At 36.0% G+C, this 14,402-nt stretch overlaps 1 protein-coding gene across 5 annotated transcripts in view; it reads right to left on the bottom strand.

Annotated features, from left to right (window-relative positions):
* The window catches only part of DPH6 (diphthamine biosynthesis 6), a 444,382-nt gene that overhangs the window by 376,018 nt on the left and 53,962 nt on the right, over positions 1-14,402 (bottom strand). The gene's annotated exons all lie outside the window — the stretch shown is intronic.

Below are 14,402 nucleotides of genomic sequence, written 5' to 3'. Positions count from 1 at the left end.
GCATACAGTATTTACTTCAGTACAATGTCAACAACATATTGCAGAACATTTCATCTAAAATAATAATAGAAAATGTTGAGCCATCTTTCCATTTGGAAAAATATATCTGGAAGAATGTGACGTCTGACGAAATCCACATTGTTTAAACACACTGTGCCATCTCAGCTTGCTTTGGGAATTTAAAGACACACACACACACACACACACACACACACACACACATATATATATACATATATATTTTAAGAACGTTAGAATGTAGACAGATAAAAGTCTGCACACTACTAGGGAAGAGAAAATTAATAGGCACCTACATACAGTTCCTGGCACAGAGTAAACAAGAGCACCATTAAGGTTAGATGGCTACCTGACTTGGCTCAAAGTGAAATGACTAGATTTGTAAATACAGAAAATTTTCCTACAAAGTAGACTGTTACTGAAATTAGCGTCCTAAACCAAGTTCTTTCAAGTCCTTCTTATAATCACTTCCTCAGTGGCCATTGTCAATTAATCATCTGACCTGTCATGGGCAACATCAAACATGAGGCCAGTGAAAGAAGATAATTAATTCACCTATTAGGTTACTCAAGTGTTTCATGCAGACATGAGAATATTCGCCAGCAAACGAATGAAAATTATTTATCATGCAGGTGCTACACGGCAATCCATAAAATTTCCCTCCCTCTTTATCAGTAATAGCAATACACAAGAGTAATACTTTCTAACATTCAGAAACATTTTTTCTCTCACAAAGCATACTTTCACTGGCTACCACCAACAGATTTTCAAGTTTGAGAGCACTGCTAACAATCAGAGTTGCTAAATCAAATGCATGCTCTCTGCTAAGAGTTTTACATGTATTATCTTATTTAATCTTCACTATAATTTCATAAGGTGTGTTATTTTATTTTTGATTTTACAAATAAGAAAACTGAAGCACAGAGGGACTAAGTAACTTGCTCAGGAACTAGGGTCATATGGAGGCACCTGGGTGGCTCAGTTGGTTAAGTGTCCAACTTTGGCTAAAATCATGATCTTGCATGATTTTTTTTTTAAAAAAAAAAAAAAAAAAGAAAAAAGAACTAGGGTCATATGACACCAGGATCTAAACCCTGGCCAATTGGCCTGAGTCCATGCTTTATAACCACTACACTAGAACACTAGAGCAAAGGTACTGAAAGAAGTGAATAATTAATTCCATTATTTTGGTTTACTAAATGTTACACAGAGCTTTACAAATATAGATCCAAATATATAAATTACTTTGATCTGATTTTTAGTGCTATCTCTAACTTTAAAAGAAAAAAAAAGATAGTTCTATTTCCTATCATAAGAAGGACACTAACTTTAAATTCTTTATCTGAGAATAGTGGATTCATATTGATCCACCAACAGTCTCTCATTTGCAAACAAAATAAAACATATTTGAGACAGTTCTCTTTGGTTAGAAATGTAATCTAGAGTCACAGACAAAACAAAGCTAATTGGCTCACTCATTATTTCTAAATAAATGATTGAAACAGCAACAAATATCAAGTGTGTGTGTGTGTGTGTGTGTGTGTGTGTGTGTGTGTGTGTTGGATAAGGAGTGTATACAAACTTCAACCCACCAAAAAATTATGTTTTGCAAACCTATTTAAATAATGGTTAGAGTCCCAGGCTAAATTTGCTGACCTAATAATAATATTCCCATAGATATGTGTAATGAAAAAAGAGTAGACAGTCATAGTTAAAATTTTAGTAATGAAACAGCAGCAACAAAAAGAACTGGATTTAAAACAACAGCAAAAAAGGTTGTATCTCATACACATAATGCTTGAAGGAAAGCATTGTTAATGAAAGCTGAGGAAACAGAATGGGACATTCTGGGATACCCGAAGGGTCATTAGGAGTGCCTGAAGGCATTTTAGGAGTATGAAAGGTTAGATTTAGTCATTCTAAAATTTTAGAGATTAAATAATTTCACTCTAGTTTATCATTTGGACACTGAGGAAGATTCTTCATTACACCTAATTTCACTGCAGAACGGCTTTGATGCTACCGAGAGCATGTGAAGTGGTTTCGTGTAGGAAAAGAGATGTTTGGGTGAAGGTCAGACTCGATGGTTTCGGAAAGACAGGAGGGAGAAATGGTGTACCCAGCACATGTACAGGGGCAAATAATGATGTCTTCACGTGGAGAACTATTCCCTATCATGTGGGAAAATTTTAATAACATGTTTCTTGCTCCTGCTGGATTTTTTGAGTCTGAAATGAAAATGTGCTATTATCCATCTATTTTAAGATCCTACTAAAGCTAAAAATTTCTATCCCAGCACAACATACTGCAGCCTTCTAGAGAAAGCTCTGGAACCAACACTCTGGAGTCAAATCATGACTCTACCCTTTATTAGCTGTGTGACCTTAAGTAAGTTACTTATCTTTCTGTGCCTCAGTCTTTCAATCTGTAAAAAAGATAGATAAAATAGTAGTGTGAGAGTTATTATAAGGACTGTGTTCATTCATGTAAATCACACCGAACACTGTCTGCTCAAAAGCAGGCAATTTTTAATTGTTCAAAAAATATTACCTTTAGTTATTACTACTCTTACTACTATTATGACTACCGTTATGACTACTGCTTGTCATACATCTATCTCAATGACCCAAAGTACAGTCTGTGACATACTTTTTGACGGCTTCCAGATGGCTCCAAATGATAACAATTTGCACAATGCACAGTTTAACCTTTTGTACATTCTCACTATTTTGAAGCATCAAATTCCAAAATAAAAGAAACTAGAATGGTTACTTTCATTACTAAATGAAAATAAATTATATAACAACATTGGATACCTGTGTAGCAAAAACAAAAGAAATAAAAATTATGTTAAAATACTCAAATGTTGATTTTAAATATCTAGAGCTTTTGAAATATTAGATAGCTGAGTTTTTAAGTTTTTCAATGAAACTCACACTTCAAACTAATTTTCACAGTTTCCTCCAAATAATTCCTTTCAAATTTTACAGAAACTAGGAGACATCCCAAAACTTCAATTTCCAATGAACAAAAAATTTCTCTTCTCCTATTTTCCATATGAAAATTATCCATTAGTAAATCCTATCAACTTTTCTCCATTATAGCAACAATTAGCATTTAAATAGTCTATGAGCTTCAAAGTTAGTTCATGATTAAAAACAAAACAAACAAAAAAACTCCTAACAAATGAACAATGAGCAATAGAAAGAGAGCTACCTTAGATGAAAAGTATCTACAAAATTCCCATAGCATGTATCTTACTTAGTAGTCTAATACTAAAGGCTTTTTCCTCTGAGGTCAGGAATAAAAGTCATTATTCACAGGTGATATGATTGTTTATGTAGAAAATCCAAAATAATTAATAGAAATACTTTTGGAATTAAGTGAAATTAACTAGATCACTATATATAAGACCAATATTCAAAAGTAAATTGTAGAGGGCACCTTTTAGGATAAGCACTGTGTGTTGTATGGAAACCAATTTGACAATAAACTTCATATATTGAAAAAAAAAAAACAAAAAAAACCAAATTGTATTTTCCTATTTCAGCACTAAATAATTCAATTCCATTGTATTATGGGCTGAACCGTGACCCCTCAAAATCCATATGTTAAAGTCCTTAACCCTCAGTACCTTAGAATGTAACTGTATTTGGACACAGGGTCTTGAAAGAGTTATTTAAATAAAATTAGGTCATGTGGGTAGGTCCTAATCCAATATGACTGGTATCCATATAAGAAGAGATTACAACACAGACAACCTCACAGACACAAGGAAGACCATGTGAAGATACATGGAGAAGAGGGCCATCTACAAGCCAAGGAGAGAGGCTTCAGCATATACCTTGATCCTGGACTTTGAGCTTCCAGAACGATAAGGAAATAAATTTCTGTTGTTTAAGTCACCCACTCTGTGGTACTTTGTTATAGCAGTGCTAGCAAACTAATAAATAATAAACATTGGCTGTGGCATCAAAAAAACTCCAGACCTGAATCTAAAGAAATATGTGCATGACTTCTACATAGAAACTTCAAAATATTATTGAGAGGAAGATGATTATTAAAGAAGATCCAAATAGGGGCGCCTGGGTGGCTCAGTCGGTTAAGCGTCCGACTTCGGCTCAGGTCACGATCTCACGGTCTGTGGGTTCGAGCCCCGCGTTGGGCTCTGTGCTGACTGCTCAGAGCCTGGAGCCTGTTTCACATTCTGTGTCTCCCTCTCTCTCTGACCATCCCCCGTTCATGCTCTGTCTCTGTCTCAAAAAAAAATAAATAAACGTTAAAAAAAATTTAAAAAAAGAAGATCCAAATATATCAAGGGACATACTGCATTTGTGTATTAAGACTCAATAGTGTCATGACACCAATTCTCCTCAAATTAATCTATAGATTCAGTGCAATCCCAATCAGAATCCCAGCAGATTATTTTTGTAGAAACTGGCAACTTGATTCTAAAATAGCTGAAAACAGCCAAGGCACTCTTAAAGTACAAAGTTGGAGAAATTACACTACCAGATAGCAAGACTCATTATAAAGCTGCAATAATTTAAAAAGTGTTCTAATGAAGCCATGGAAGAAAACAGAGAGTTCAGAAACAGATCGACACATATATGGTTACCTGATTTATTACAAAGATGACAGTGTGGTATAATGAGGTCTTTTCAATATATAATACTGGGACCAAGGAGTTTCCATTTGGGGGAAAAAAATGAATCTTTATCCCTAGTTCACACTAGACACAAATCAATTTCAAGTGTACATCTAAATGTGTGAATAAAAAATAGCTTCTAAAAGACAGTATAGGAGAATATCTTCACGACTTTGGTTTGGGGAAAGATTCCTTAAACAAGGCATAAAAACACCTTATCTAATCTGGGGCACCTGAGTGGCTCAGTCAGTTAAGCATCTGACTCTTGAGTTCAGCTCAGGAATGATCTCACAGTTCCTGAGACTGAGCCCCATTTTGGGCTCCTTGCTGACAGTTGGGCTCCACACTAAGATTCTCTCTCTCCCTCTCTCTCTCTTTTCCCCTCTTCCACTTGCACTCTCTCTCCAAGGCCCCAAAATAAATAAACTTTATTAAAAAAAAACCAAAAAAACAAACAAAACCCCCCATCTTACCTAATCATAAATAAAAAGAGCTGCTAGTTTAAATTTTTTTTAATCAAAAAAGTAGAAGATATTTTTCTACCGCAGAATAAAAGATCTTTGGAGTACGGTAGTTCCCCTTTATCGGGATTTCGCTTTCCACAGTTTCAGTTCCATCCAGTCAACCACAATGTGGAAGCAGATGATCTTCCTTCTGACATATCGTCAGAAGGTCAATAGCAGCCTAACACCACATTGCAATGCCTACGTCCTTCACCTCACTTCATCTCATCACGTAAGCATTTCATCTTCTCACACCATCACAAGAAGGGTAAATACAGTATAATAAGATATTTTGAGAGAGAGACCATGTTCACATAACTTTCACTACAGTATATTGTTTTAATTGTTCTACTTTATTAGTAGTTACTTTCATTAATTTCTTACTGTGCCTAGTTTATAAATTAAACATTATCATAGGTATGTATTATGGGGAAAAAACCGGTAAGTACAGGGTTCAGTACTATCCATAGTGCCAGGCATCCACCGGGGTCTTGGAATATATTCCCCACAGATAAGGTGGGGGGGGGGGACTACTGTACATGTACCCGATGAAAGACTTGTATCAAAAAAAGCATAAAGAACTCCTAAATCAATATGAGAGAGAGAAAATCAAATAGAAAAATGGGCAACAGACTTTACTAGGCACTACCCCCCAAAATATATCAAAACGGCAAAAAAATATGAAATGATTTTAATATCAGCAGAGAGATGCAAATTAAAGCCATAATGCCCAATACTATATCTACCAGAATGACTAACTTTTATATTTTTTAAACTATCGATACCAAGAGCTGACAAGGATGTAGAACAACTGGAACTCTTATACACTGTTGGTGGGAGTACAAATTGGTACAGCCATTTTGGAAAACTATATGGTAGTACCTACTAAAGCTGAACATATGCATACCCTATTTCTTAGCACTTTGACTCCTATACACATTCCTAACAGAAATGGATACGTATGCACACTGAAAGATATATACAAAAATATTCACAGCAGCACTTTCTGTAAGAGCTCCAAACTGGAAATAACCCAAATGACCATCAAGAGTAAAATAAATAAGTAAAATAATGTATATCCATACATCAGAATATTATGCTACAATAAAAGTGCACATTTACCACTATGTGCAAACACAGAAGCATCTCAGAGACAGAAAAGGATCGAAAGGAGCCAGCTGTAAACGCCTAAACACTGTGATGCTGACTGTGTGACAGTAGGAACACACAAAAATAACTTGCGGTGATGGAAGCCCCTGGTAAAGGGAGAGTTATGGCCAGGAGTGGATATAAGGGAATTCCAAGATGCTCTTTTGCATAAAACTTTGGAGCCTTAAACTGTTCATTCAAAAAAATATTTGAGTATTTTTTTTTTTTTACTGAAGTATAATGCACATATAGAAAAGAGTATCAAAGGGGACAGTGTGATAGATACTCATAAACAAACAACCTAGGTAACTGCTACCCAAATCCACCTACCTCTCCAGACTCTTCACACAGGAGTCTCAACTTTCAGTGCACACACTGTAGCCATACTTGTCCTCTCCCAGCCTAATGCTACTCACCAGGCTGCTCTCTGGCCTGAGAGGCGCCTTTGGCCATGTCCACCTCTGGGATGGAAGCACTTCCTTTCAAACACTCACTCAGATACTGTCCAACTGAAGAAACCTTAACACTCAAGCCTAACTTCAAGAAAGCCTTTCCAAAGCTTTGACCAATTTAAATTCCTTCTCATGGTCTCTTACACCTCTCCTTTGTAGCACTTGTCACAGATGCAATTTTACGTTTTAGATGGTTTGTTTGATTAATGTCTATAAACCCTAATAACTAATTATGTAATTAATTAGTAATTAACACAGACATTAATTACTAGATTCTAAGCAGCTGTGCACCATTATACTCCTAGCAGTGATATATATCACTTATTGTCACACAATAAGTACTCCATGAATATTTGTTAAGTAAAGGAATGAAAATAAATGTAATGAAATAAAACTATAAAATAATATCATGCAGTCAGGAAACAGTTTTAGTGAGTTGTCCTTTATACTGAAATGTTTGTTTGCTGTTTTTCAAGAGTGAATTTCCAACACTTCACACATTTAGAAACCATCACTGACACCAAGATATGAAGCTATCTAACAAAGTTGGAATTGACTCTGTTCTCTAAAATGTGTTCCTCTTTTATACAGCAAGTTTGCTCGCTCTAAGGAGTGTACTCCTAAGATTTTTATAACCATATACATAGTCAGGAAGAAGAGCTCCGTAACATGGTGAATTCATTCCTTGCAAAAACAGAATAGAACTTTCATCAGTCTCTATATTGTACGCGGGAAAGGAAAGAAAAAAACTACTAACCCTGCCAATATATCAAAATTTCAATCAATCCTCAATAAAATGGAGAGAAAAGGATGACTCAAACTCATAGTTAAAAGGAATAAAACCAAATCACAAAACTGAAGTAATTCAAACATAGTTAAAATTATCCAGTATCATTTCAGAACTATTTATTGAAAGTATGAGGTATTTAAAAAACATGCTATTCTATAACACTGTCCAATAGTGTAAAAACAATACTACAAACACCAAATACCACACGAATTGAAGATTCCAGACCAAAAGAATCATAGGTTAAATGCTGTATTATTGTTGATCGCTGGAGAGCTGTGCTCTTCTTTTTTCAATACTAGAAGAAAGCGTATGTGGTATTAGTTGATCACTCTGTAAACCATCTTCTTCACTTTCTAGAGGTTGAGCACACATAAGACCATAAAGCCCAGCAAGGGGGCTAGAAGCTAAGACCACTGCTAAATTTAACAGTTAGCACCTTTTCTCTGTTGAGTTTAGAGACATCTCTTAATTCAGAAGTCAAAAACCCATGCCCTTCATACTATCTCAAATATCTTTCTAACCATGCTCTTGGATTGTAAGTTCTCAGAAGGCTTTTCTCAGATAAACCTAGAATGCTAAAACCTCCGTCTCAGGCCCCTCATTTTTAACAGCAAGGTCCTGAACTGATAGAACTAGTTTCTCTATTTCCTGTTCCTCATTCTCCCTCTCCTTCCTACCCTCAGTCTGAAACATAAAATCACTTCCTGGGGAAAGAATTAGAGAGTCCTCTTATTCCTTGACTATCATAAAAAACATATTTCTACACAGGTTGTCACAGCGTTATCAAAGCACAAGATTAAGGTTATCCAGGAATCTTCTACTCATTCCTCTTCCTCCCTCCACATCTCTCCACTTCCCAAGAAGTATGTATAGTTAAGAAACTGCTGCTGGTGAGAAGTACATGCTTCCTTGCTGATGAGAATGGGTCATTCTACTGTGGGATAGGCACAATATGATCCTTAATGATTCCTATAGAATTCTAAACAGAGAGATCTGATATGTCATAATTTTTTTCACAATGCTAAATCTTGCAAATTACAGTTTACCACTCTGCTAATATAGCCTAAGTTATTACATTTTTGTCATATTCCCTTTTAGTCTCTATTCATTGTTGTTTTTACATAGATGCTTGTGAAACTGTATGTGTAATTTGGTATCTTTTTATATGCTTTCATGTGCTAATATATAGGTTTCAGCACTTACTTTAAATCTGTGTAAAATATCCCATTTAATTGGATTACTTACTTAGCCATTCCCACAATGTTATATACCTCTTAGAATAGTAAATTCCAGTAGTATGCTGTTCCTTGAGAAAGCCACTCTATACTTTTCTATTTTCCTAAATGTGTCTCTTGCCAGCTCTAGAATACCACATATAAATGAACTTGTCCATCCTTCTCATATTCCTTTCCAATTCCCGTTTTTCCTGACAAAGTTTCACTTGAGATGCTATGACTAGAATCAAATGAAACAGACTAAGGGCAGGACTTTCAGAGCTTATAGAAAGATAGGATTCCCCCCCCCTTCCTTTCTTCTATACACCCCCCCCCCCGCCCAATTCTTTCTCTGATTATTATGAGATTTAATGTATCTTTTTGTCTATAAAAGCATATTTGACTGATGTCAATACTTCCTCTATTCCAATCTACCAAATTTGGGCCAAGTGCAATTTGTATTAACGGCACAGAATACAGGAATATCTCTGTCCCTTACTCTACCCCTATAAAATCTGGTAAAAGTTTTAGGTTTGAAATCGGAATTTTCTATGGTATATTTTGGGAGAGGGAAGATAAAGAGGGAAGAGTTAGGAGAGATGATCCCTGACTATTACTATAGGAATAGAAGCCTAAGCCCCTAATATCAATAGCATGGTTGTCATGGCCACATCACTATTGTACCAGTAAGTGAACTCATTTAAGTATTAAGGGGAATGCCAGTTACAGGAGTAAAAGGAAACCACATCTTTAGGGGTCTAGCAGATGTTTGCCTTATTACTTTCTGGAAATTGTGTTCGGCAGGTTTGCCTGTTGGTCATAAGTGCGGGGGTGTCATGCCAGTGAGCTTCCCATTTAACTCCGTAAGTACCCTGACAACAGCTGCAGCAGTGTCAACAGAAGCAGAAACGAGGTTCCTGGCAATAACATGCCTGTAACAACCAGCTTGCTAAAGGGACCATTCAGTCTTCTGGGTGTCAGCAAGGTCACAGATGCAATGGTGTGACTTGCTTTCCATAGTGCCAACAGGTCAAGACGTTGAGAAGTTAAAGGTGAAGCTGAAGCTAGGTTCGCTCCTGTCACAAATAGGAGAAACATGTTGGTCCTACCCTGTAAGTAAGCTATTGTTGCAAGATAATGAATACATCAGTGTCCATCACAACAGAATCAGTATCATAATCACCTCCTATGATGCTGATGGATTTTATCCTAGGAAGACAGTGAAGGGCTCTCCCTTGACCAGAAGCTTCCTATTTTCAGTCTTGAACCTCATACTTTCCATAAGTAGAATCATAATGTTATGGCTAATGAAAGGGTCATTGATGGCAATTATTTTCTACCTTGCAAATATTTTCAACATACTAACAGGGAGCCCAATATGATCCAAGTCAGTTTAATTTGATATTCACTACCTTTTATCAGAACTGTGTCTGCTAGCAAGGCAACCTGGTGATCAAGGAGAATGAGTGCCAGGGCTATTTTTACAAACAAGTGTAAATTGACTTGGGGATCCCTGTCATGATTTAAATAATAATTCAACCTACTGTCCTGCAAGCAGTCATTGTTTTACTACATGCTTGTTCACTGGAAGGCTAAACTCCCACTGCTTTGGTCCCTGGCATTTATTTATTCACTTAAATAAGGGCGGGGAGGGGGGTACCAAACATGGGCAAGCCACCATGCCCACACAAACCTGGTATCTTCCAGCATTGTTTCTACTAGGAATAACTCTAAGCACACAGACTGCAACATTTACTCCCTTTTTGTGATAATTAACTTTTAATATTAAATAAAATAGGTCTTAGCTTAAGTATGCACTGTATGAATTTACCTATTCAGTAGGTTGTCCATGTACTTCTCTTTTATCCCTGTCTCACTGCCCATTCTCTTTTCAAAAATTATTTCTTCTAGTTTCATGATTATCAATAGTTATAATAACCTGAGATATGGAAAAACATTAGGAGCTTCCTCTCACATTCACATCACTTTCTGTTGAAAACTATGCCTCTCACTAATATCATGTTTCTTTATGTTTGAGCAAAGTGGTGCTCATGAATGCTAAAGGAGCCTTCCTATCAGCATTAATGTTTCGATTAGTCAAAAACTCAATTAGTTCTCTAAACTGCTGACATGGGCCAACTGCTGACAACTGTAACTTTTCCTAGGAACCTTCATCATATTTCACATATAAGATGAAAAAGATAGAAAAGTTCGTTGCACATTACTTTTCTTCAACTTCCTGGTGAAAAACAAACGTGTAGTCTCTGTTACACACACACACACACACACACACACACACACACACACACACACACACACACACAATTACGAACCACTGAGTTGATTTAAGTACTGGAAAGTCAACCCAGCTGTTTGTTTTCAAGTAAATAGAGCAAATGTGTTCCTGAAAAATTAACCACAAAGCAAAATACTGATCATATTTTTGTTCCTTCATTAAGAATCTTTAAAAACTCAAAATATTATATTTATCTTCTGGAGGAAAAGTAGAAAGCCATTCTTATTTAAATTTTGTTCATATACTTTTAAGGGTGGCTGTATTTAAAACAGCTCTCAAGAGTTTTCCTAATCAGGGTAAGAAGGACTATTCAGTGGTTCAAAGACACTCTCAAGCCAGACCTTAACTTATCTAAGTTTAGCATTCCCAAAATAAGTTCAATTCTTATCATGTAGTTAACAGATATTCTTAACTTGACTTTAATCTCTCATTTGATAAATAACCTAGAATTATGATGCTTTAATTGCCCTAACTGGAAAATAATAAAAACATTGGCTTTAAAATGCTCCCTTAGGGTACAGAGGGAAAAACTTACTCCTTCAAAGCCTATTTATGCAAACTGATGTTTAATTTTAGATGCTATTCTGGGCTTTTTTATATTTATAATTAAGATATAACTAGTTATCATATCGGCACCAACACATCATAGGAATCTGTACCCATTAAGTGAAGCATTTTATGTTGAAAACTACTACAGCTGGAGACAGCTATGTGGGGATTCATAATGCTATTCTCTCTACTTCTATACATGTTTGAAATTTTTGTCAATCAAAAGTTAAGGAAAAAAAGTTAAGCATTAAATGAGACTTTGTGTAGTTACCAGAGTGAGAGGAAATGAAACAAAACACCACCAGAATCTCTGCATTCCTATTTCCAACCACTGTTCGTCTATTAACAAATAATCTCCCATTCAGAGTTTTGTTTTCTATTTATGAATCCAAACTATCAACATTCAATTTCTCATGAGTTAAAAAATTGTAAGCAGTCAACATTGGTGTATTTAATAATCCTTTGTAATATAAATTAATGTATATGAAGTGAAAGTATTCTAAAGATTATTTGCCATGCTCAAAATGGGAAAACTGCTTAATAAATTAAATATGGGGTAAGCATTTAAAAAGGATTTTTTGAAAAAACTAATTGAAATAACTCTTGAAGCAACTTACATAATACACAAAACTACAACAACAAGTTGTTATGCAGACATCTATTAACTTATCTGTGGATGTCTAGGTTTGCTTGTTTCTAATATGAAATTTATTGTCAAATTGGTTTCCATACAACACCCAGTGCTCATCCCAACAGGTGCTCTCCTCAATGCCCATCACCCACTTTCCCCTCCCTCCCGCCCCCATCAACCCTCAGTTTATTCTCAGTTTTTGAGAGTCTCTTATGGTTTGGCTCCCTCCCTTTGCTTTTAATTCATTTAAGTCAGCAGTCCAGGCACCTAGGTCTCCTTAATCTCATTACTAATGCCAGGGTGGTGTGGCTATTCGTTTGATTCTGTGAATTGTTTTCTGGCATGAGGGTCTTTCCTCACTGGTGTATTAAGTGACCATCATAAAATGATTGCATCATCTATTGTTTGTTGCCCAGAAAATACTGTGTTTGAGCAGCTGTATTCATTTAAATGCATATTAATGCTGCATTCCCCTCTCGGAAGTACGGAGGGTTGTTCTCATTGAGATTTACTCAGCAGTTATTTCTGTAATAATTTCTGAAATGCTTTATTTATATATTCCATAATAAAATACATTACTTGCCTTTAATATAAGTGACATCCAAAAAAAAAGTGATCTTATTATAAAAGATCCTTAGTTTTATTTTCAATTTAATTGACATTAAATTTTAAAGACTGCCTCCTTTTCAAAAATTTGGTTTCCCACCCCACATGGGCACTGGGCAGTTTGGCAATCTTCAGACCCCGTTTCCTTTCTCCTTAGAGATCATTCCAAATATTTAAAATTCTCCTCAAATCCCTTAATTACTTCTATCATCTCCACCCATTTGAGGGAGACAGCTTTGCCTCGAAATAGCAGCTGCTGGATGGACAGTCTTTATCATTCTGCTTCTCCTTTCTAAACATAGTTATATCCTTCTGTCCAGAACTGACCTACCAACCTGTGCTCTGTGCACAATCACTTCTGCATCTTCCTGGATCTTATTCCATCACTTTTACCTTCAGTAACTTTTTTATTGGCTGCATTTTCTTAATTTATAAACACATCCCATTCTCTCTCATCTTACAAAACTCTTGCCCTCTATTGATCAGCCATTTTCTTCCTCCTCAACAGAACACTTCATAGGGGAAAAAACAAAACGCCTATTCTCAACCCTAAATAATAGCATAACAATAAGTAACACTATGTTAACTCATTCAATCCTCACAACAACTCTATAAGGTAGGCAATTTTTATCCCCATTTTATAAAAGAAGAAACTGTGGCACAGTGAGGTAAAGTAACTTGCCCATAGTCCTGTAGCTAGAAAGTGGCAGCTGGGAAACCAGATATGAGTTCAAGTTCTTTCCCACTATGCAATACTTCATCCCCATATTTACTCACATGGTTTTGATTATTAATTATATGCTGATGATTGCTACCATCACTTTATCTAGTCTTGATTTCTATTTAGTTTTGCTGCCTCCTATTTTGAGATACCTTAATCTCAATATATCTGAAAGACCCAGCCTTAATCGCTCCTCTCCCTAAGCTTCCTCTACGCTACCACAAAGTACAACTCTATCTACTTTTCTTCGTAACTCATAAACCTTCAATGGCTCTCCATTACCTACAAAATGGGGTTTACAAATTCTTCAGTAAAGCACACAAGTTTCTTCATACCTTGACCCCAAATTACCTTCTTACTCCTACTCCTGCCCTTCCTTATACACATCCTCTAATCACCAGCCTTTGGGAAGTATGTGCCATACTTTGTCACATCCCATGCACCATGCATAATGTTCTCTCAGTTTAGGAAGTCATTTTTAATCTTCTCCTCTTGATGAATCATTGCTCACCTGTATTATCACCTGGGAAAGGGGCTGCCCATCCTGCCCCTTTCCCAGATAAAAGCGGATCTCTCTTCTACTTCTATATCCCCATAACATTTGTTAAAAAAAAGTAATAACTCTATCATCACAATATAATATTGTACTGTCATTAATAATCTAGACTACGAGCTCTTACAGAACTGGGACATTCTCGTATTGATATTTGTATTCAGTGCCCAGAACAAGAGCAGTCACTCAGAACATATATGATGAATGAATAGATGTAGCTCTTCTTTAATATTCAAAATCAATGTGCCCTGGACATGGGAAGATAAATTAAT

Source organism: Neofelis nebulosa, chromosome 7 (genome assembly GCF_028018385.1).
Source record: "Neofelis nebulosa isolate mNeoNeb1 chromosome 7, mNeoNeb1.pri, whole genome shotgun sequence".
Classification (NCBI taxonomy): domain Eukaryota; kingdom Metazoa; phylum Chordata; class Mammalia; order Carnivora; family Felidae; genus Neofelis; species Neofelis nebulosa.
This window is presented reverse-complemented; position numbering and strand designations above follow the sequence as displayed.